This window comes from Mesocricetus auratus, unplaced genomic scaffold, assembly GCF_017639785.1.
Source record: "Mesocricetus auratus isolate SY011 unplaced genomic scaffold, BCM_Maur_2.0 Super-Scaffold_100015, whole genome shotgun sequence".
Classification (NCBI taxonomy): domain Eukaryota; kingdom Metazoa; phylum Chordata; class Mammalia; order Rodentia; family Cricetidae; genus Mesocricetus; species Mesocricetus auratus.
Genome location: NW_024429198.1, coordinates 37,387,888 through 37,413,853, shown reverse-complemented (window position 1 = coordinate 37,413,853; position 25,966 = coordinate 37,387,888). Strand labels below are relative to the sequence as shown.

The window sequence follows — 25,966 nt, the reverse complement described above, 5'->3', positions numbered from 1 at the left end:
GAGTGGGAGTGATGAGCAAAGGGGTCAAGACCAAGCTGGGGAAACCCACAGAAACAGCTGACCTGAGCAAGTGGAAGCTCCTGGACCCCAGCCAGACAGCTGGGGAACCAGCATAGAACCAAACCAGGCCCCCTGAACATGGGTGACAGTCAAGAGACCTGGGAAGTCTATGGGGCCTCTGGTAGTGAATCAGTATTTACCCCTAGTGCAGGAATGGACTTTCGGAGCCCATTCCCTCTATGAAGGGCTACTCTCTCCGCCTAGATACACGGGGGAGGGTCTAGGCTCTCCCCCAAATGATGTGACAGACATTGATGATCCCCCACTGAAGGTTTCACTCTCCCTGGGTAGTGGATGGAGGGGTGTTGGTGGGAGGCAGGAGAGGATGGGAGGGAGAGGGAACTGAGATTGATATGTAAAATAAGATTGCTTATAATTTAAATTTAAACAGGTGCTTGCCACTAAGCCTGGGGTCCTACCTTATTTCAAGCCCCACAAGACCCTACCCTACATGGTGGAAGGAGAGAATATACTTATGTAAGGTTTTATCTGACCTCAACATGTGCAGTCAAGTACACCCATGTGTATGTAGACAGGCAGGCACACACACACACACACACACACACACACACACACTAAATAAATAAATGCATTGAAATTTTTAAATTTTAAAAAAGAAAAAGAAAAGCAAACCTATTTCTGGCCACTAATCCAAAGTAAAAGAAAACATATGTCAACAAAGTATTTTCACAGAAGTATCCATGGTTGCCTTATCTCACCATAGCTACAAACTACTCACAACCCAAGTATCCACCAGCCTGTGGAACAAATAGAAAGTTGCATTGTCAGACAACTGGCCTACTCAGTGATTACAGGAAAGCAAGCAAGATATCACCAAAACACCAAACAACACCGAGGACTGAGGAGAGCTTTTTTGAGAGAAGTCATACACCAAAGAACAGTGGAATGGTTCCACTTACAGGAATTTCCAAGACTAGGCATTACAGCAATGACAGAAGGAACTGCAGTTGCCTTGACACAGGACACAGTTGTCCTGAAAGGAACAAGGGGGAACCATATGGAGTAAAAGAAATATTGTTTACATTGATAAGATACTGCCCAAATTTTTCAAACTTACACTTGCCATCCATCTATGGATGTGAATGTATACAAATTTACCATCAAAGAAAATTAAAATTGCATCATTTTTGCAGGTTGGTTAATGATCTCTGATTTGCCCACAACTTAATGGAAATTTAAACACACACACATACAGAGAAAACATTAACAAGCCAGCAAATAAATAATTTTATTGGTATTTATAAATTCCTTTGTCATTCTCCTAACCACAGTTTCTTTTGTTCTGGCTGCTAGTAAGAGAAGCAGAAAATTTTATTAATATTAAATTTATGAGGCGGCTGAGTCTGTATTAGTATGGTACATTATTTATAGCACACATATGGTAAACAATGCAACTATATAAATTTTCTTTTCAGAAAATCCTAAGGCTATTATTAATCCATTGTCAGTGAAATATATAACTATGAACATGATACACAGCTTTTTAATTTACATAAAGCTGTTAGTGGACAGGCAGGTTACCTGCATAGCAAATAAGAGTGTAATCAAGAAGATGTTCAAAGAGTTGGGGTGATGAATCATATTGGTAAGAAACACTTGCTCTATAACCAACAGGACCTAAGTTCAAATCCCAATACCCATGTAAGAAGCTGTCATGGCTATGCATATCTGTAACCCCAGCAGTAGGGTAGGGGCTGGGGCTGGGGCAGGAAGGAGCAGATTCCCAGGTCAGCCAGCCTAGCTAAACAGCAAGTTTCTGGCTTCTGAGAGACCCTGTCTTGGGGCAATGAGGCATAAAACAATGGAAGAAGATGCCAGACATCCTGTTCTGGCTTTCACATAAACACGAACATGAACTCCTACACTCATGTGCTTGCACCACACACTTACACACACATGAAAAAAATCAAGTGCTACAGAGATAAAACCAATAGGTATTGATCATCCTCCTGCTCCTGTGTAATGGACACAAAGATGGCTCTCATTCCTGTCCAGACAGCTGAAGTTTTTCTCTCACACTTTTAGTGTCTCCGAATATAAATCCTCCAGAATGATCCACACCTCTCAATCTCTACAAAGAGAGGTGAAGCTGTTTCCCCAGGTGGGAGGACTTCCCATATCACGCCTATGCAGTAACCATCCTTTCCACTTATTAAACACCCATAGGTGAGACAGAACTGTAATGTTTTTAAAATACACTAGAAAAAGTGTGATATATTAAACTGTGTGTGTGCAGAATACCCTCTCATTGTTTCAATGTTGACAATACAATACATGCTGCCATCTTATTCAGAATGCTCTTGTTTTGAGAACTGTAGAATTTTCAGCACTAAGAAATGACCCAACTACTATGGCTCGTAGCCCCTTGCCTTCCTGCTTGGAGAAACACATCTTTATGCCCACCCTACACACACACACACACACACACACACACACACACACACACACACTTCACAGTGTCATTATTTGTTGCAAACCTCCCTTCACTCTTACCTACTGCCTGTGACTATCTGCTTATATTCACTGGCAGTGAACCCTGTGTGATCACTATGGCATAAGATAACCCAATAGAAATGCTGTTTCCAGGGCCTTCTGTGCAAACCCGCCTTCCCAGCATCAAAGTCCAGGTCTTCCGGAGTTCTGGACACAACTGGAATGTCCTTCTCCAAGTTACCTAGCCTTCTTCAAGGAGGCAGTCCCCGTATCCCCCAAAGTCCCTCAGCCTTGGACTTCAACAGCTACATGCTTCCAGAGTTGGCCTTGGAGTCTTACAAAGGCCCCTATGACTTAAGTGTCCAAGTTCCTCAACCTGCCTCCACGGTGATCTGCATTGCCATAGAAAGATTTCTTCTTCTGCGAAAGACCTGCTCAAGGTTCAGCAGGAGAGGTAAGTGTTCTCCAGTAGGAGATCAGCTAAGCTGATGATGTCTGTGGATTAATCTCCAGAAGATGATATCATGACATTTGGACCATAGAAACTTTTGAGCATGAAGTAGGTAGGGTAAGAACCTTGAAGCCTAAAGACCAAGGTGGATAATCTTTATTGTAAGTTTGATTGAATTCAGAAGTGCTAGGAGGTTGGTAAGCACATCTCTGAGTATGTCAAAGAGGGTGTTTCTAGTATGTGGGCCACACCATGCCATAGATGGGGACACTGTTGTAGTATAAGATAAAGGGGGATACACATTAACCCAGACATTCATGTACTCTCATTCTCTCTCTTTCTCCCTATGGTTTTCCTTCCTACACACCATGAAGTGATCTGGCCTGCCTCCCTATGCCCTTCACATCATGATAGACTGAAACCTCTGAACTTTGAGTCAAAACAAATACTTCATTATTTGAGTTGTTCTCCTCAGTTATTTTGTCACAGTGATGAAGACTCTAACACATAATCTACACAAATTGAGTGAGAAACTGGTTTTCTTGGCCAGAGCATCCAGTACAGACTCCTGTCAAGTCAGCTGGGATGATCATGTCCCCTACTCATGCTCATCACGTCTCCAGTGTCCTTCTATGGAATACAGAGTCAAAAAAGAGCCACCACAATGCTCACTCAGTTCTCAGCCCACTGATGTACAGGTTTATCTGTTGACAAGTGCCCAGGATCATAAACCTGTACCAACCTTGCCACACCACTGAGGAGGGTGCAGTACACCAGACGTTGCAGATGAAGCTCTTCATGCTTGGGCTGTCAGCTTTCCACGAGGAACCATCTGAAGCTCTTTGTTTTCACTGTCATTTTGTTCTCCCCTGTCTATCCTAGAAAGTGGGGTCCTATGCTGTGGTTCCAGGGCTCTGGGGCTGTCACATTTAGCTAACAGACCTGACCCTGAACTCCATCTCCTTTGCCCCGCCACCTTGTTTTGGGGAATGGTCTAGGTGCCCATCAGCTACTGGTTTGGCCCTGAGGAATTGCTTACTGTATAATAAATTTATCCCACTACATGTTCTTAATACTTGAAATGGTTAAAACCAAATTCCTCAGAGCAGTTTCCTGATCTTTCTTCTCTGCACGTCTCTCTCCTTGAGACTCTGTGATGCCACCCTTCTTTGCAGCATCCTCTCGGTTTGCTCTCCTGACTAGCTTCTTCCTGCCTAGATATTGACCAGTCAGCTCTTTGATTAAACCAATCACAGAAGGCATGCTGTCAAAGGCACATCTTCAGAGAGTCCAAAAAGATTATTCTATAGCACCTTGTCTTGCATTAAGGTTTTACAACATCTCTCTTTTAGGAATTTTTATTCTTTGAAAATTGCATACATGCATACAAGTAAAATATTTACAGTCCCCTCCAACTCCTTGCTCTGTCTCCCGGGCCCTCCTTTTCCTAACTTCATATCTTCTTTCACTGGACTTGCTGAGTCCACTTACTGCTGTCCATATGTACACAGGTGTGGACCCTCACTAGTGCATGAAGATATTATCAGTGGCCACATCTCTAAAGAAGAATGACTCTCCCTCCTCCAATAGCTATCAGTTGCCAATAGCACCTTAATAACTCACCTCTTTCCTCAGATATTTGATGTGCTTAAGTCCCTGTGGTCTCCAGTTTTGGCTCTGGGACTGCTGGCGGCACCATGGTTCTATGTATAGTGTCCTCCCAGCTAGCAAGGATGAAAGCATCATTTGGCTTTGACCCTAGCCACACCACTGCCATTGCTGTTACTCTCCATCCCAAACATCACTCCTCTTTTCTATAGTCTCTCATCCTTAAACATCCTTTCTTCTTCCTTTTACTTAGTAATTTTATCCCAGGAGGTCACTGCTAAGTAATGAGCATTGTTGAAACTTTTCCCATTTCCAGGTTGCCCCAATGTCCATTGCTACTTTCCTGGGGTCTTTTCACTCATCCACTCCTTCCACATGAGTTAACAGCTGTGGAATGCCAGGAGCTGCTGTAGGCATTGCTGATAAAGTATCAAACTCCTGTTTAATCATCCAGTGGACACGTAAGTGAGAAATCAGAAGGTTACACACCACCTATCAGCAACTGCTGCAGCTGTGATTACAGACAAACTGGGAAGCATATGGTAGGTGGAAGACTCAACTTTCACAAGAATATTGAGGATGGGTCTCAGAAAAAGATGAAGGAAGTGAAGGTTCCCACAATGCCTGGTACGGTCTCTTCTGGAATCATACTCGTGAGCCCCTCCTTTACCTTCCCGGTCATTTTGCCTCTCACAGGCTTCGCTTGTTCCATCTGCATTATTACTTCTAGGAGTCTCTAGTTTGCTGAATGCCTGTTTTGCCTCTTATCTAATGTTCAGCTCACTGCAGTGGCAGCATCTCTCTGGGATACAACAGCATTGCCTCTAAATATGGACAGTGTTCCTTTAAAAGTTTATTTTCCAATCCTCAGAATCAGTGTATCAGATGTCTTATGCTCAAAGCAGTCCTACAAAGTTCATCACAAATTTTCTTTAATCAGGATCTTGCTTGATATGCATTTTTAAAAAAATGATGTATACTTTTATTTGTTTTTAAAGACAGAGTCTTGCTATATGCTTAGACTGTCCAGTACATGCACATGCACACACATGGACCATGGACGCGTATACACAAATAACATGCACAGAAGAAGAAGAAGAAGAAGAAGAAGAAGAAGAAGAAGAAGAAGAAGAAGAAGAAGAAGAAGAAGAAGAAGAAGAAGAAGAAGAAGAAGAAGAAGAAGAAGAAGAAGAAGAAGGGCTCTGCTCCAAGAATAAACAGGAAAGCTATCAATCAATCACATGAGTCTGATGGGATGCCTTCTGGGCAAATATGAGAACATATAAACATTGAAATCAGTATGACACCTCACTAGATGACAAGGGATGCCTGGTGCTATACTCATATAATAAAATAAATGTGCAAAGTGAAGTATTATTTAAATAATCTAGCAAAAATATTCCACAAAATGCCTATGAATTGCAAAGATAAGACAGCAGCTCTCCTGGGGAGCCTGACTCCACCCTCTCTAGCAATCCATTTGAGTTCCATCAGTCATGAAATTGCACACCATACCAGAAACAACGAAAAGATCACCCAACATTGTGAGTGCTCCCGTCACAGGCAGAGAGCCTAAACATATTCCTGGGGATCTCTGAAGATCCAAATGGAGGAAACTTCCACAAGATACCTGGTCATGACCACAGAGAGTCTCTCCTGGCCATACCATGGAGAATGTCACCTGGTCATGACCACAGAGAGTGTCACCTAGCCATGACCATGGAGAGTGTCACCTGGCCATGACCACAGAGAGAGTGACCTTCACAAAAGGTGCAGTCTTAAATTTGGAGGAAAGTCAGACACAGGAAGACCACAGGTGCCAGGTAAGTCTGGGCTACATTATCCCATCAACAGTATTGCTGGACCTCTGAGGAAACTGGAGTGAGTCTGTCTGTCCAAGTTTGGTGTCCCCTTAGGCTTCTATGCAGAAGATTTGGTTCTCAGACATAAGTTTTATTTGGGAAGATGGCAGAAACCCTGAGAAGTGGTGCCTAACTAGAGAAAGCAAGTAATTGCACATGAACCCTGGGAATGTATGCCTTGTCCTTGGTCATTACTTTCTCTCTCTCATTCCATGATGTACTGTCTTACTACACACTCAAGTACCAGGGAATGAGACCTCCAAAACCAGGAGTCAAGGTGAGTCTTTTCTTCTGTAAGCTGTTTTTTTTTTCCTCTGCAGTATTTGTCACAACAGTATCAGCAGAGCCTGTCATTCAACCTTAAAGCACTAGTGTTGAGTCCCAACTTAATCACTGCTTTATGTAGAAGATGTTCCCTTAAGTATCTGGTAGACTTGCTCATGCTGATTACAAGTTATGCTCAAATATGCCAGAAAAAAAATGAAAGGTCTTCCTACCACACCTTCGTCTCCTCCTAAAACCTGTGATTGTCTCAAGTTTATCCAAGCAATTCAAATACAAAGTGAAATTGAGAACACATTGCACTTCTTTTTTAAAATGTGATGGCTATTTGTGAAGCATACCTTTATTCTTCTCTTCTTTTTATCAAGTTTTCTTTACCCCTCTCTCTCCCCACTCCAACTCCTCTTGTCTCTACCACCCCCACTTCCTCCCAAACCCATGACCTCTGATTGTTCATTACTTTCCAGATTTTATTGTATGCTGTCTTTTCTCTGTCATCTTCCCAAAATTATCTGTGTGTTCCTCTCATGGGTTATTCTAAAGTTTCCAATCCTATTGCAAATGAAAGTGAAATTTCTTGTCAGTGTGAATCCCGTAGAATAAGCTTGTGTTCTTCTTCAAGCCAAGGAGGAAAGAAGGAAGGGTTGGGGGGTGAGTGATGACTTCTGAATAGCCAGAAATTCTCAATACAAAGCCTGTGTGGACTGGTGAGATGGCTCAGCAGGAAAAGGTACTTGCCACAAAGTCTGGCAACTCAGGTAAGATCTCCAGAACCTACATAATAAAAGTAAAGAACTCACTCCTGCAAGTTCTCCTCTGACCACCTCATATGCTCTGTGACTTAGGTGAATATGCACACACACCACAGAGGATGCAATAAAAATATTAAAATTTAGGTCATTGTTCCTAAAAATGTTATTTCAAAAAGAAATTAGGGAGATCTTCATTTTTATTGCACACTATCCAATGATGCTCTCCTCCATCTGACAAATACACACTGGCGCCAATATTCCTGCTGTCACCAGAACTTATTAGGAACCCAGAGAGAAAGAGAAAGACAGACAGAGGCAAAAAGCCAGGCATCTCACTGATCATAGTGGAGATACATATGATAGCTTGGCCTTAATGTCAAATTTTACTCCATTAATACTAAAGTGACTTGGAAAATCCTCTGCAATAAAATCCTATTTGCATGAGTTGCATAAATAATCTTAACTAATAAAAAAAATAAAGCACGAGTTTGGGACATGGCTCAGTTAGTAAACTGCCCACTTCACAAACATGAGGATCCCCTCTCCAGCACCCCCCCCAAAAAAGCCACAGTGGCATATAAACTTTCACCAAATTTTATAACATAGGCACAGTTCACTGCATAGGCATCGTGAAGGTATTAGAAAGGCAGTCTAAACTAGTTCATCCTTCACATAACAAGGTCCCTGTTAATGACTTAACAGCTGGAAATGTCCTGTGTGCACTCATCCTTGATTTTCTCCTTTTCTGGGTCATGGCCAAGCTTTGTCAGGACTAAAAAGGCCAGTGCTTGCATACACACACACACACACACACACACACACACCTGCCAACATACAGGTTTGAAGACCTATACATAGAAGAAGGGAATCTAAAGCAAATTATTCTTATAGTACTTACCACAGAAACAACACAGTGAGACATATTCTCCTGAATGCAATGACTACAGTGAACACTTCCAACTTTTGGAGAACAATACACTCATTCAATTTCACATCAGGAAGACTCTAAAATCAACTATGCTGAATATTTAAAAAGTCATTCTTGGACTGACAAGACAGCTCAGGGAGTAAAGGCTCTTGCTGCCAAGACGGTTGACCTGTGTTCAATTTCCAGAACCCACAGAAACTGACTGCCCCCCCATTGTACTCTGATGGCACGTGTGTGTGTGTGTGCGCGCGCACACTCAGACACACATGCATACATATATGCACACACATGGACTCATACACATAAATAAATAAATCTTCCTTTTAAAATTAAAGAGTGGCTGTAATCCCTGTTACCAATTACCCAGAATAGAACTTAAGGCGCTAAAATTGTTTTTAAATTAACTTTTAACATAAGATATGTTGAATGTCTACTTCTCTATGTCAGAAACTGTACTAAGACATGTAGGGTCATTCTTAGGTTATAATTCAAACACAAGGTCTCCAGGACAGATGAACCTCAGCATACAGCCATGAATGGTCATAAATGTGGAAGTTTGCTGGAAGGCTTACAGGAATCCCATTAACATGGTGCCAAAAAGATGTTACAAATACAGGCCTTTGGCTCTTGGTTTCTGTGTTAGCTTCTTTTCCTGTTGCTGTAAGAAAGAGCCCTGACCAAACAAATTAAGGGATAAAGACTTATTCTGAACTCACAGGTAAGGGTGCAGTCCTTCGTGTCGAGAAAGCTAAGGCAGCAGGAGCTTGGAGTAACTAACCCCACTGCATTCATAATCAGGAAGCAGGGAGTGATATGAATGCTAAGCTCCCTGCTAGGGAATGGTGCTACCCAGAGTGGACAAGAGGTAGTTCTAGATTCTATTAATAACACTGATCATTGCTATTAAACATCACAGTATCAAAGACATCCGGAAGGACCATAAAAAGGAAGCTGATACCACAAAGTCTTAGTAATTCTTATGAAAGTGGAAGAATGTGAATAAAATTGTAAACAGTTCTTACCTTGTAGTGTCTCTAAGAAATTATTCTGCTGAGCCCAAATTAGTGGAAGGAACTCAGCGGGTACCGTATTAATCATGAAGCATGTCCCTATAAGTACATTTGGGAATGGGTACTTATCCCCGCCTCTCTTTCCTTTAAGACACACTTCTCCACATATGGCCCCAATTCTCCACCCCCATTTACCCATAAATATATCCTCTGCTGCCACCATCTGGACTTCCAGATCCAGTGGAGCTATGTCCCATTTGGCTTCTCTGCTAGAGTGACAGCTGTGTTTCTGAAAGAGCCACGACAACATCCACCATGCCTGTTTTGCACACAATCTTATGCAAAATTCTGCTTTCCGATAATATGGCTTAAGACTGCCCATGGCCACCTAATCTTGACCCTGAACCTCTGTCAGCCTAATAAGCCTTTCCTCTTCTTCATTTAAAAGAATGGGTACTTTGTTAACAGAGCTGAGCATGGATTCTCCATACTATACTGTCACGTGCTGTGCTGACACCTGACTGATGGCCACCAGGCTCTACTGTCACTCCACTATACCACGTCCACACCATGTTTTCCCCCTCCCACAATCCATGGGATTTTTCCCCTTCCTCAAGTTGACCACTTCTTTTCATCTCCTTTGCTACAGACAACTCTTCCCATCATCATCTTCCTGCAGACTCAACTGCCAGGCCTCCCTGTGCAGCAATGGGCAGCTTAATACTACACAGTTGGCTCAGGGCTCAGGGCTCAGGGCTCAGGGCTCAGGGCTCAGGGCTCAGGGCTCAGGGCTCAGGGTTCAGGGTTCAGGGTTCAGGGCTCAGGGTTCAGGGTTCAGGGCTCAGGGCTCAGGGCTCAGGGCTCAGGGCTCAGGGCTCAGGGCTCAGGGCTCAGGGCTCAGGATGTGACTCAGCAGGTAAAACTACATGGCACACAAGCTTGACCACCCGAGTTTGACCCTGGGAACTCATGTGATGGGCCACATCTATAACCACAGTACTCCTGCAGTAAGATGGGAGCCACAGATAGGAGAATCAGTTCAAAGCTCATGGGCTAGCCTGGTGTGCACAGCACAGCAGTGGACACAAGAAAGACCCTGCCTCAGAAACAAAGTGGAAGAAGAGAAACCACTCCCAAATTGTTGCCCTCTGATAGTCATATATTTGCCATCCTGTGTGCATGCCAGAACTTAAAAATGCAACAAAATTAATAAAGATATAATTGGCTCAGGGCCTGCCCTCATAGTGCTTCCATTTCAAACACAATAGCATCCAAGCCTACAATGGTTTCCACCATAGAGTAAAAATCGTTACCCACGGCTGGAACCTGTAAGTGTGAAGAGTTTCAATCCATCCCTTATTTCTGTCCCCTCCTTACACATTCTCCCACTAGCTGGCCCTTCATTCTTTCTGTTTCTCTCTCTAACAGAGTCTTTTCTTCTTGGACACTTTGATTGGAATATTTTTCCAAGGCTCAGTCTGTATTGTCTCAGCTCCAGTATTGTCCATTTGGAAAAAAAAAACCCTGTGACTCCCTAAGCCTTTCTTCATTGCTGTCCAGCCTATTTTGATGTATCCAGCAGCCCTACATACCAAGCACTATGAGGAAAGAGCTATCCTCTCCCTACACACCACTAGCTATAATGTTAGATGTGAGGAAACCTCCTCAAATAAAGGGGCAGAGGCTGGTAGAGTTCTGAGTTGGGCATGAGTACCAGCCTATCCCCGGAAAATCCACCTGTACTATTTCTATAGTAGAATCTTGGCTGTACCTTGTCTGCCCTCACTCATAACCAAGGCTTCCATGTGATTCTATAATCTTACTGATTTGTTCCAGAATTCTTTACCTGTTTAAATTAGTTAAAGTTCCAGCCTATATAGTTGTTACTAAGAACTCTGGTCACTCATACTCTCCAATGTCTAAAATTATTCTACCTGCATATTGTTTTACTAGTCATCTGTCAGTTATCTCCTGACTTCTCTTGGGAAGAAAATTTGTCTTATCCTGGTAAATAGTAGTTTCTCAATAAAGATCGATTACTTGGCTAATATATTGACTGACATAGCTAAGAAACATCTTATATTTTATGCACTTCCTGATATCCCCTAAGACATTCATGTGGATTTTTAAAGACACTAATATATATTTAAATCTGGAAAAAGCAAGAAAACTTTTTAAAGGGTTCTTAGATGGTGAGGAAACCGATGCCAAGACCAAAGCTATCTGTCTCTGATTCATCTGTTTGAAAGCAGGCCAGAAGCATCTAAAGTGAACTTAAATCTGGAATCAGGAAGTTATCTAACATTTTTCAGGCACAAACCACTCAACATTAATCTCGCTGGATTGCACTCTGCAAGGAGTCCGGTTGAAGCTGCTTGAAAAGTACACTGTTGGAGAAAAGCCTTCCATGGTGGCAAAGATCCCACAGATTCATGTTCAGAGTGCTATCAAGAATCCAGAGACCTGCTCTTCCTCCCTAGTGAAAGATACCAGGATTGGATTTGGGGAGAGTGGTACAACCACCAAATTACCTAAGAGCGCCTAGCATGTAGATACCAGAGCTCTTTCTCTATCTACCCAGCATGGTGCACAACAGGAGCCATCCAGACAACCAGAGGTAGGAACTGTGCCCTGATTTCTGGTAGGTGAAATAACACATACTGCCTTGAGTAAAGCAGGAAATGAGACTAGCAGTGAGGCCATCAGATATCCCTTCTGGGATAGCACGCATCTCTTGTACAGAAACTTCAAGAATCAGTCAACTCTACACAAGGCCAGACACGCACGGTCAATACCTAATAAGACAGCTCCCTGATTGCAGTTCTGAAATGAGCAGAGTTTGCTCATGTTGTCTTACTGGGGACAACTTACAGGTGTCAAGATCCCTTTGAGGGACACAGTGAATTGCATGGGTGCTGCCCTATGAACAGCACACATCTGTAAACATCGATGAGTGTTTCACCAGCAGAGAATGCTGGCTCAGTAAGACCAGAAGCAAATTTCTGAATTATGTAGAAATCCTTACGCCCAGATTAAGGTCTGGATTTAGTACACACTGCAAGACCTTGAATGAAGAAACAAGCAGAGAACAGCCAGTGTAAAGCCAACTTGCTCTCTCCTGGTTATCTCCCTGCCTGAGTTTAGTGAGAGAGAACACCCCCACACCCCAGGGGCATGAAACAAGTTCATTGCTTACAGACGGGCAGCAGCTAGGGACAGCGGAAGCCTTGCCAGTCAGGCCCCTGAGATTCAGGTGAGTGTTCCAGAGTAGATGGACTTTATTCTGTGTATGTTCTACTGTTTCCACAACTGATGAGTCTTGAAAGTGATGCCCTCTAGATTTTAGAAAATAAAGCATGAAAAGCCATCCTGTTTTCTAGAAAACACTAGCAAATTGGCCAGCTTGCCAGCCAGTCCTTCCTTATTCCAGAATGCTACCTCCCCACAGCATTCTCCAGTTATTTCTAGGAAGTTCAGGCAAACAGGTAGGAAGAGCCAGGTAGGTTCACAACCTCCAGGAAGCTCTCTGCTTCAGAGGTAATGGAAACGATATAACAAGAATCTGAGTAGCCCGTGTGTCAAGAAGAATTATCTCTGATCCATGGTCTTCCAGGTATATCCAGTGTGACCTGGCAGAAACTGATTCACCTGACTCCAGTCTGCACCTCATCTTTGGTGCATTTGAAGAAAAAGAAAACCTAGTGGAGAGAATGGGAGATGCCGAGATCTCATCCAACTCTGAAATGCAATGACACTCTGTAGTCCTGATTGAAAGTCTCCTCTATCAAGTCATCCTGAAGCTGACAAAGTTCTCGAGGAACAGAAGAAAAAAAATAAAACTGCCAGTAAAATCTCTTACCCTTTTAGGAAGAAAAAATAACATTTCCAAAAATAAGGTGTTCCCTTAAATAGTTATCTGGCTGTCTTATGCATGGCTGGAATTGTCACTTGAGAATAAATGTAAGAGTCAATCAAGAGGCTTCATAGATATTCTGAGCTCTTGCTTCCCACCACCTCTGCAAGGCATTCATTATACGGGGAACAGAAAGCATTACAGTCTCTCCGCCTTTGTGGGAAGATAATTGCACAGTGCCTGTTTGTGTTAGTTTGAGTTAAGGGATGTTGACAATTTAACAACAAATTCTGGCCAAAAACGATTCTAAGTCTCCTTAGAAGCTGTATCCCTGCTGCAAAGGGAAGCCCAGCAGCCTGTGGAGGCTTGGCTCAATCCACACACTGATGACATCTAAGAAGAAGGAAGGAAAGTATGAAAGGAAGGAAGGAGAGAGACAGAGACAGACACACACACACACAGAGAGGGAGGGAGAGAGAGAGAGAGAGAGAGAGAGAGAGAGAGAGAGAGAGAGAGAGAGAGAGAGAGAGAGAGAGATGCTGGAGAGATGACTCAGAGGTTAGGAGCACTGGCTGGTCGTCCAGAGGTCCTGATGTCAATTCCCAGCAACCACATTGTGGTTCACACCCATCTATAATGAGATTGAATGCTCTCTTCTGGCATACAGGCAGAATACTGCATACATAATAAATAAATAATTAAAGAGAAAGAGAGAGAATGAGAGAGAAGCCACATCAGCTAAGAACAGTGAGCAGGACTGACAGCTCAGGACCCCACCGCTAGAACCATTTGCACCAGGAGCCCAGTGGCCACCTGTGCCAGTCTGCAAGATTTGCATAAGAACCCCACATAAATAAATGTTTGCCCATCTCCTGCAGCCTCCACCTTTCAGAATACAACCTGCTACGGTGCTAAGACTTAGAAGTGTGAACTCATGGAATGTTCAGTCATACTCTTGGCAAAATGACCGAGCAGTGGGCTCTAGTTACATTATGCCTGCAGGATCATGTGAATTCTACTCCTTACAATACACACAGTCTCCCAAGCAGACCAATGGCGATGATTAACTAGTGGTCAACTGTAAGACCTGGACCTCTACCCTCTTTTTTTTTTTTTTTTTTTTTTTTTTAGTTTTTATGAGACAGGGTTTCTCTGTATTGTTTTGGAGGCTGTCGGTCCAGCCCGGCCTCGAACTCACAGAGATCCGCCTGCCTCTGCCTCCTGAGTGCTGGGATTAAAGGCGTGCGCCACCACCGCCCGGCTTCTACCCTCTTTTATTACAGCCCAAACTTAGCTCAAGAAAGGGTTTGACAACTAACAGACTCAGTAACATTCTTGCTACTAACAGCTGATGTGTCACATACAGGGACACGTGTGCATTAATAGTGAATGCACATTAATGATGAGCAGGGTTTTGATACGTTCAGCTGTAGGAGCGCCCCACCCAGGGTGCAGCTCCTAGCCCAGGTTACATTCCCCAGCAGCCTGCAAAACATGTCTCTGCAGCAGACAAGGGCTCACCCCATGAATCTCTATTGATGCTCACAGATCATCCCACTTCCATTGTTTAATGGCAGGTATTTAACTGAAACCACAGAGTGACTGAACTTCTTAAGTGTGCCCATCAGTTAGTCAGTGATGTACATCAACCACCCACTCTCAAAAGGAACTACAAGGCACAGTGTTTGTCAAGTAGATGGGACCCACCCAGATTTCAAGACGCATGTGGCACCTCAACTCTCTGAAGGGAACATGTACTATACAACATAAAGCAGTCAAATAACATATTTATCTTTCTTCCATGGGCAATTAAAAGGAAGCCGAACATGTTGGAAAATGGAGGCCTTGGAACTGGAGGTAATTTATTCAGACTTCCTACTCTCTGAGGATAATAAAAGGTAGTAAATCCTAAACCAAGCAGAGTCGGCAGCAGGGAGCCTTTCAGAATTTATTTTGTTCTAGATTAGCAATGATTAACTTGTGCAGTGATTCACTTTAAAATACCATGGTTTTCTGCACTGCAGAAACTATGTTTAAAACATTAGTTTTCTCTTTCAGTGTAAAACAAAGCTGTGTAATGCTGTCATTTTTCCCCCACAATAGTTCTTAGATGTTTCTTCTCTTCCGCAGCTGAGAAAAAGATTTCTTGTCCAAAACTCTATTTCCACATTCATAAAACAAGTAAATTTATTCCCGGTTTTAGAGGAGAATTCACGTGATGTCCCACACTAGGGGACTTTGTATGAATTAACTGGGGTCTTGTCCAAGAACACCTGCATACACAGCTAGAACTTTCAGTTCTAAACTTAGCACAAACCTTCCTCCCTGCCTCCTCATCCTAGTCCCTGTTGTCCTATTTCTCGGTGTTATCATTGGGGTATCTGACCCATGACCGAAAAGAGCATGTGAGAAGGACAATCAAGATTGAGAGGAACCTAGCTCATGCTGAAAGGGCCCAGTGCTGGGGCAAGATCTGTGCAGGGATGTTTTCTCAGCCCTCCCTAATGGAGTTCATTCTCGTCTGATGCCACTACTCAAAGATTGTTTTAGAGCTAGCAAGATTTCAAATACAGCCTCTTAATGAATGTTAATGGAATTAAATTTGTTTCAGTTTGATAAACATGAGGATAAGCAAGTTCAACACTATAAAATGAAACAATGTTCAAACATTAATTATGATCCATATTGGGTGTGTACGTTAGACACAAGACGTGTTTCTGTGTGATGCTCTCCACAGACTGGCTCCGACACACACAGACCTCTCCATCATCCTTCACGCCCATGGGAAACATGGGGCAGCTTTCCCTTGCTGCCCCATCATTGCCTTCTTCCTCTGGACACAAGGTCTTTCTGTCACAAGTAATCTCAGGTTTCCTTCTGAGCTCCCCACATCAGCAGCAGGGGTGGTTGGGGGAGGACAGAGAACCACAGCAAGACACACCAACATGTCCTTCCCACCTATTTCTCTTTCTTGTTATGCTCAATCTAAGACATCCTAAGGATGAAGGGAGATGTTTTGGCAGGAGATATTTAAATACTTATAGACTCTGTAAATACAAATACGCACACACACACACACACACACACACACACACCACTACCACCAACAACAACAGGTATGAAAGTGTTGTCCATCTGTGTCATCTCCTTTTTCTTTAGAGTGGGGTCAGCATGAAATTCACAGGCCAGTGCAGACACCTATCAGTGTACACTCAACACAAAGTGCATAGATTCTGCCTTCATATCTGGTGCCATCACTATTTCCTTGGAAATTATTCATTCTTTCCATTCACTTGAACAAGGACAAAGACTGAAGATACAGGAGGCACCAGGGGCAGTCTCTGCAGGAGGATGCTGCTTAAATTTTTTTTCAAGATGATCCTGTGTTTTAGAGATTGGCTCCAAGTAATGTTTCTTGATATGGCACAGATCTTCATGCAGTGGATGGACTAGCTTTGAGACCCTAATCAAGATTTTTCTCTTTCCATCAGCAGAAACCAGCAGAACCTCCATAATAGGGAAGGAGTCAGACTGTGACAAGAGAGCATCATTCCATCCCCTTAATAGTACTTGTTGTAATTTAAGAAAAGCAGAATTTGAGAGAAAGACGCCATGACACAGGGTTAAAGCAGAGGGTTTTTTTTAATTAGGGAAAGGGATCATAAAAGGGGGAATGGGGAGGGGGGAGACTGGCCTCTGGGGACAGGAGCAACAGGAGAAAGGAAAGAGAGGCAGATAGAGGGGGGACACACAGACAGAGTGGGAGAGAAAAAAGTGGAGGATGGGAGGTGGGCAGGGCCCTTCTAAAAGGGAACATAGTGAGTGTGCACAGGTGGTGCTCGTAGTGGCTGCAGCTGAGGACGTATCCTGCTAAAACCCCAAGGACAGGGCAGTACAGATGCCTGAATACTAACAGTATTCTCATGACATCATCAGTGAAAGGAACACAAATGTGTATGTCAGAAGCCCATAGAAATACAGAGTGTTTTTATGGACTTGCAAGATGGCTCAGTAACTAAAGGAGCTTGCTACCAGGCCTGAACTGAGTTCAACCTGAGGAACCTGAATGGCAGAAGGAAAAATCAACACCCACAAGTTGTCCTTGGGCCTCACATATATGCACAGAAAATAATAATACAAATCTAAAATGGAAAATGGAAAAACTGTATTTAAATTAATATCCAATAAAGGGTACCTATTTCTCAACTTAGATTATGACTTTTATCATTCTCAAAAGAAATGCTATGGCCTTTTATTATACAGTCAGTGTTGCTAATAGTCAAGCACATGACTTGGCACACTTCCATCAGACAATGGCAGCCGAGACTCAGGTGCAAGAGCAATGGATATGTGGTAAGGCTGACTCAGAAAAGTCATTGTCCTTGGATTTGCTGCACATCATTGCAAACTATGCTGCTGAAGACAGATCCTGTGCAGGAGAATTAGGTAGGAAGTCTATGGACCATACATATGTCACCCCTCATGTCATCTTAAACACATCCTATGTGCAAAGCACACAATAAGAAGAGTATGTTATGAGATGAGCCGAGTTCAACTCGGGTATTTATTAGAACCTTTCCAATCTCATGCTCCTGATAGCCCTTAGATGCCTCTTTCCGTCCAAAATTATCAGTCCGGAGCACTAGTCACCATTACAGGCCATGCCGGACTGGGGATTTTATGGGAAATAAGTAATGTGTTAACAATCCTAGCCTATGATAAGTATAATTTGGGGTCATTTCCATAGAACTTCTTAATAGTAACTCATTATAAATCCATTATAGCTCTCATTCTTTCTAGAAAATGTCATTCTTTGGAAACAACCTCTTGTGGTAGGAGAAAACTTGCCCTTTGAGACCTAAGGGAATTGAAGAAACCTCAATAGGACTTAATTTCCCTCAGGCTAACCTGCAGGTCATCAGCAATGAAATGGGCCACTGTGTCCCTCCCCTATCCATTCGATGACACCTTTCCCCCCTGGTAAGTAATAACTGCCCATTCTCTCTTGAGAGGCACACTTCATCCATTCTTCCTGACAACTTAAACTTGTAGAATCAATGTCTTAGGGGAAAGAAGTTACATCTTAAACGTTCCAGAATTAAGCCGTGAAAGTAGCATTCCTAAAACCACACACTATTTAACTATGGACCTCAAGCAGTGAACATTCCTAAAACCACACGCTGTTTAACTATGGACCTCAAGTAAAATCCTGGTCCTCTGTGTCCCAGGCCAGTATTCCTTCACATAACACCCTGCATAATTCAAACTGTATCTCAACCAGTTGAGCCTTCTGCAATTACGACTTTTTGCCCCTCTTTTAAGTTAGTTCATTAAGTTTCCTCTAAACTCAAAGACCACCTTGAGTGATATGGAAAACTAAATGGCAGGATATATCATACTCATACATGTTGCTAGCCCTGGCTCACTGCTGACTAAAATGAGGTTCAAAAAAAAAGGATTCCAACTCTTAGAATAAAGTGCTAGGTGTCACTCAGTAGTAGGGTAGGTTCATCAGGCTTCTGTCCTGTGACAGAAGCAATAACTATGCTGTGGGACTCAAAGACAGTTGTTTCTAAAGGAAAATGTCATTTACCTTCAAAGTTATAGATGGTGATGACCATCAGTATACAGATGTGTTCTTTCAGTTTGTGGTAGATGTAAAGGTTAGTATGGGTGGAAAAAGAAGAAATTTTTAAAGAGAGAGGAGAGAGACAAACAGACAGACAGACAGACAGACAGAGAGATCTGCAGGAGAAAACCTGGTTCTCTGGCCTGGTCTGCATACATATACTTAAATAAACAACACTCAGTACAGGGGCTGAAATCTTCCTTTCCAGTAAAGACTAATACACAGCCAAAGACATTTTCTTCTGTTTGAGCAAAGAAATCTAATGAGGTTGGGCTACCGAGTGAAAACCACAAGTAAAACGTCACGTGGTATCACAAAGGTCAAAATAATAACCATTGTGCTAGGCGATGCAAATTGTGTGTAGACGCTCCGAGGAGAGATGTCAGTGTCAAGAAAAATCAAGTCATAGTCTGTGAGCACCTGCGGTGAGGTAGTAGCACTCATTGCCTTGCAGACCTGAACCCTAGGCCATCTTCAGCTACCAATGTGTGAGCTGGAAAGTCCTTCTTTCTCCCACAAGAAATTCACCTGCCTTGTAAGAAATCAAACTGGACCAAGCAATTTGTTAATGAGAAACCTTAGCTAGCCACAATGAAGAGACTTTGTGAGAACTGTAGTTCCAGACCTGGAAGTGAGATCTTAGGACAGATGGCTTAATCCATTCACCTGCTAAATACTCTCCTAAGAAGAACCCCAGCCAGATTTCCACAGGAGTGAGACTCTTCTTCTCTAACTACCAAAAAGGCCAATTTACGAAAACATAAGGAACAATAAATTGGCTAATGGCTGTGCCTTGCAAGCATGAGGACCTGAGTTTGGATGCCTAGAATCTATGTAAAAATCTGTGGGCAAGTGGTGTAAGTCTTGTAGCTCATAGCTAGAGGACAGAGACAGGAAGTTACCTGAAACTTATTAGTTAGTGAGCCTCACCACAACAGTGAGTTCCAGGACCAGTGAAAGATCCTCTAGGGCAACGATGATGATGATGATGATGATGATGATGATGATGATGATGATGATGACAAAGATGTAGAAAGCAACTGACAAAAATGCCCAATAACAGTCTCTGGCTTCCACATATGTGGTGCACACAAGTGCAAACACATACACATACACACACACACATACCACATGTACACAAACACATACACCTTGAAAACAATAATGATAAATAAATTGGCTTGCTCCATTGCATTAGATTAGGTTTCACATTTGTCTTAGTTGGGGGTTTCTATAGCTGTGGTAAAACAACTTGGGGAAAAAAAACAAGTTGGGGAGGAAAGTGTTTATTTGGCTTATGCTTCCACACTATAGTCCAACACTGAAGGAAGTCAGCACAGGAACTCAAATAGGACAGGACCCTGGAGGCAGGAGCTAAGGCAGAGGCCATGGAGGAATGCTGCTTATTGGCTTGCTTCCCATGGCTTGCTCAGTCTACATTCTTATAGAATACAGGACCACCAGTCCAGGAATGACACAGTCCACAATGGTAACGCTGGACCCTCCCTCATCTGCCACTAATTAAAAAAATGCACTACAGCTGGATCTTATGGAAGCATTTCCTTACAACTGAGCTTTCCTCCTTTTAGACAACTCAAGTTGATTCCAGGATGTTATCTGTTTACCTGAGAGTATGTTTAAATGCACGTATAAAAGGATTTTTGTACTCTGCTGTTTTTTAATTTAGAAGCACTCTTCATTTCATTAAATAGTTACATTCTCCCCCAATGTGATTTTTAAGTAGACAGAGGGTGTTTTATCTGGAGTTGCCACACTTTATATGATGATTCCTGTTGCACCAATGCTTTCCGGTCACCCATGACACATGTAAGGAGCACACCAGTGCACATATTTAAATACTTCACTACCTCCACTGGATGAATTCTGAACATGCCATTAGATTATCAAGCATTAAATAATTTTGGGCAAATCAGTAAAAAATTGTCCTACTACCCTCGTATCAGCTGCGAATGGGACCTCTATTCTCCCTACACACAATCAAGAAGAATCAGATGTTTTAACTCTCTTCCAATTTTCAAGGTGAAAAATGGCTTCCCATCTTGCTTTAATTTTTCTTTCATGAATGAACATTAAACCTTTCTATGTGGCTGGAGATATCCATGCTCCTGCCTCACTGAGCTCTGTGGTCTCAGCTGATAAGGTCGTCCATAATACTATCTGACAGTCTAAGTTGACAAGGCTACTGTGAAAGCTACATAACAGAAAGAGTATTTTTAATATATGGGCGATAGGAATGATTTTTATAATAGAGCCTAAAGAGTCACAATCAATTTTTCTGACAGAAGAATTTCACAATTCATTGACCTAAAAGTATAGCATGAATGCCAGCATTTCCAGAGTGGCTATACCTGCCTCTCACAATTGTTTCCTGTGTATGCAGGAAATTCTAAGCCACAACTCGGTCAAACCAGTAGTTATAAAAATACATTTCAAACTGATCATTGCTAGAGCAGTTGTTTTACAGTATAAGCCTATAGTGACAGCAATATATTCTCAGGTTTCTCTTCTATATTAGTTAATTTTTATTCTTTTAAATTTTATTTCCTTTTTACTTTGAGTCTGTGTTGGGGTATCCATGGGCCACAGCATATATGGGTCCTCAGATTGTGGGACCTTGGATTGCCAGGCTTGAGAGAGATAACCTCTATACACTGGGCAATCTAGTCAGCCTCAGAACTCTTTAAATTAAAACTCCATTAAGATATCCCTTTATTCTACTCATTTGAAGTAGAGTAAGGCAGATGAAAACTGCTTACAAGATAGTAACACTTAAATGCCCCCTCAATGTTATTATTTAGGAGAATATTACACATGTAACTTTAGAATTAAGTTGCACTTTCCTAATTATTACTAAGAAGGAAAGTATCTAACTTTGTACCAGAAGTCCTCCCATGTTTTTATCCTATTGCCTGAACACTCCTCCACATGCTCATCAATATTTCCCTGGGTTTGAGCTACTTCTTTCTGCTATTTTTGATTTGCGTGCTCTAGGGCAGATAATGGGCTAAGCCTTTGAAGACCTGTAATAACCACAGAAGCGCAAGGCAAGAGTTTTTGGCTCTAACTGACACAAAAAAGAATGGAAAGTCAGAAAGGTCAAGGAATATCCCAAGTCATTAGAGACAGTCTTCCACCTGCAGACCGAACTCACTCACTCCAGCAGATTCAAGCAGAGAGTGCAGGGAGGTCCCAGATCTGTATCATTTTAGTCCCACATTCATCCTGTGCTCTAGATCAGTGTATATCATCGTATCTCCCTCGTACACCTGCCACCCAATCTCGTGCCAATGGCATCACTGGCTACTTTCAGGATCATGCAAGTGCATGAAACAGTATGCACATATCACATGACAATCCATGTCAGGTTCTGAGGATCCAACTCTGAACATGGGTCTTTAAATAGAGATATCACATCTCCTCGGAATGTCAGAAGTTACACCTATGAAGATTCACCAACAGGGCTGCCCAAACTTGCTGAATAAGGAAAACAATAGACATGCCAACGTGGATAGAGGAAAGCCTGCACGGCCTCAACCCTACTCAAATAACTACAGGCCACTAAGGAATACTAAAAATGGGAGAGTACTCCTCCCCAGGGAAGAGCACAACACCTGGTAAACCAATATCAAGTGGTCAGCCCTGAAAGCATACATAGAAGTAACACTATACAGACTGAGCAGGCTGTATTTGTGTAATTATGGATACACATATACATGCAAACACATACATATATAATGAAAAAGGAAACTATGGATTTGAAAGGGAGCAAGAAGATGAGAGGGTTTGGGGGGAGCAAAGGGAAGGGGGAAATGACAATATTATATAATCCCAAAACTAAAAGAAATAATTTTGAAACAAGGAAACAATAAACAGAGTCCATCATGAGCTTGCGTTCTACTGGGGAAGAAAGAAACAAATTTCCACAAATGCCATGATTGACAAAAAGGTACACACAGGGTGTGTTGTGGCAAAAGTGAAGCGCTGGAGAAGACTGTGAGGAGGTTTCAAATGAGAAGGTTGATAGATACAGTAGCATGCTCCAGGATGCTGAGGAGGTAGAGAATGGCCAGGGGAATCCTGAGTAAAGGAAAACATGGAGTGGAGGTTAGAGAGAGAGCCAGAAATCAAATTAAACTGCCTGGATTCTTCCTCTAAACATCTCCCAAATTATCTCATTCTCTCCAAAGGGGTTGAGGACACCATGAGAACAGGACCCACAGAACCAACTAACCTACTCTCATAAAGGCCCAGAGACTAAACTGACCATCAGAGAGCCTGTATGGGCCCAACCTAGGTCCTCTACATATATGTTATGGCTGTGCAGCTTGGTGTCCTTCTGGGACTCCTACCAGTGGGAGTGGAAGCTGTCTTTAACTCTTTTGCCAGCTCTTGGGACCCTTTTACCTCCAACTGGGTTGTCTAATCCAGTCTAGTATTGTATTTTGGTTATGTCATGTTCAGTTGATATCGCTGGAAGATCTACTATTTTCTAAAGGGAAACAGAGAAGAAGTGGATCCGGGAGAGATAAGAGGTTGCAAAGGTAAGGGAGGTTGGGTAGGGGTGACTAGGCAGAGTGAAGGGAGGGGAAACTATGGTCAGGAAGAATTACGGGAGAAGAATAAGCTACATAAAGAGAGAGAGAGAGAGAGAGAGAGACAGAGACAGAGACAGAGACAGAGAGACAGAGAGACAGAGAGAGAGACAGAGAGACAGAGAGACAGAGAGAGACAGAGAGAGAACATATGGAATATGTATGAAATCCTGGCAATAAGGCAATAATCTGCCAGCTGGCTTCTATTGTTCATTCCCATTCTTTCTTCTTCTGCTCACCTTGCCCGCTGCTATTGGCCTTGCTTACACGTATCGGCTCACTTTGCATCCCTGTTTAGGAGCTCGCGTCTCTCTAACTGGTTTGCAGATGCTAGGTCAGAGACCCACTGTGCTGCTGCTCCAGGCAGGCTAGGTCTTCTGAGCATGCCTCTGGACCTCCAGTTCCCAACCTCAGGGTGTCTACCCCCAGCACCGGTCTTGTCTGAGGCGTTCCTTTCTCTCTTCACTCTAAGATGCAAGCCTTTGGCATTCACCACTTCAGAAAAGAAAATGCCTAGAAATTCAATCCTCAGGAAAGTTGGTGGTGTTGATAGGCCAAAGCAACCTTCATTAGACTGTGACTCAGAGCTGAGGAGCCCAGGGTCTATGAGAATAAAGATCAGGGGGGATGATATGAACTTTGATATCATCTCTCCAGTGAGTGGAGTTGGCTCCCTACTGAGGAGATAGCACCTCAGCTCGACTCAGCCTGACAAGGCAAAGGGCCCCTGGAAATAATATCTGGGTTGATAATTGTAGTGGCATCTTGCCTTGCTAGTAAACTTGTAGTAGTGGCCACATCCCTTGGGTGCAGACCCAATTAAGGTAGAGGTGCACGCTCTCTTGGGTTGCAGAGAGCATCGTAAGAACAGAGACTGCTAACCATGGTGAAAAAAAAAACATTCATTATAACAATTTGCTTTTTGGTGAACAGGTTTTTCAATTCCCTTCTGGGTGTATATATGTTGTTAACCAGTCTAGATACTACCGTGCTGACCTTATATACCACACATAATGGGTTCACATCTTGGCAGACAAAGCCAAAACAAGCACAGCCAAGAAAGGGGAACAGAAACGACATACTGCCTGCAGTGTACACATAAAACACAGGAATTGTTTCTCAGAACTCTCCTTGGACAAAGAAAGCACAGGGCTTTTGGAGAGTTTAGGAACTGTAATAGAAGAAGGTACTTTAGGGACAGACACATTCATTCCCGAGCACATTCCGTGAGGAAACGCATCCCTGAGCATGCTCAGTCTAAGAACAAAAGGAAAAATGGTACATTTGAGGCTAGCTCAATTCAACTGTGATTGTTTTGACCACCAATGTAACACAATCCAGAATAACCTGTAAAGAGAGTTCTCAATGAAGTATTGTCCACCTCAGGCTGGCCAGTGGGCATGTGTATGAGGGACTATCTTTATTATATTAACTGCTGTGAGTATACCCCGTCTAAAAGTAGGTGACGCTATCACTGATTTGCGTCTTGAATGTGTAAGAGTAGATAAAATGGGCTGGAAGTAAGCGCGCGCGTGTGTGTGTGTGTGTGTGTGTGTGTGTGTGTGTGTGTGTGTGTGTGTGTTCTCCCTCTGCTCTTGGATCTTGTGAAGTGACATGGCTTTAAGTTCCTACCTTGAGGTCTCCACAATGGCAGACTGTAAAACCTAGAATTGTAAGCCAAGTAAACCCTCTCTTTCCTAAGCTGCTTTTTGCTGGGGAATTTGTTACAGCAAAAGAAATGAAACTAGAAAAAAAACTCAATGGAGCGTGGTTGAAAGGTTAAGATGGTGGACACAAGAACACTTTGTTCAGTTAGTGTGATAAAAACGAGCTGATGACATACCTGGCATTTTCCAAAATGTTTTGGCTAAGAGGGGGAAAATTATTTGAAGGTGTGTTAATAAAGGACCTTGCCCCTCTGATAACTGCCTTACTTGTTGACTAACACAGGCAATCAGTTCAATTATCCTTTCCCTGAGAGAAACTCCACAGAGTTTCACCCTGTGTTCTCCTTGGGAACTCTCCCAATTCTGATCCCAACTTTCTTAGACACTGCAGGTTGAATGAGGCGGGATCAAATCAACACGTTATAAATGCCCCTCATGATGGTCCAGGACATGCAGGCAGCATCTGCTGGTTCCTTGTACTCACAGATAAATGGCTTTCCTCCACATGCTCACATGGGGATGGAGTGCTTGATCCAGGAGCAGAATCGCCTCCACAGTGTCCCCTGAGGAGGAAGTTTTTCTCAACCCTCAGCATCAGCTGGAACTCAAAAGCCAGGACTACCCATGGCCACCACCTGACTCATGCCCAATGGTGAAAGAGAAACACCTGTCTCCAGGATGCTTTGGGGAGTGAGCCTACTCCAGGACACAAAAGTTTCCCTTCTACTTCTCTGTAAGTTCTGGACTTGGGTAAGCCAAAAGGACAACGCTGCACAGTCATTCCCCAAAGCAAATTC

At 42.9% G+C, this 25,966-nt stretch overlaps 1 long non-coding RNA gene across 1 annotated transcript in view; it reads right to left on the bottom strand.

Annotated features, from left to right (window-relative positions):
• LOC110343502 overlaps positions 1-25,747 on the bottom strand; it is a 162,463-nt gene extending 136,716 nt beyond the window's left edge. Inside the window, exon 1 of the long non-coding RNA XR_002385805.1 lies at positions 25,654-25,747. This is a non-coding gene — a long non-coding RNA (uncharacterized LOC110343502). The remainder of the gene's footprint in view (positions 1-25,653) is intronic.
• Positions 25,748-25,966: the final 219 nt, after the last annotated feature.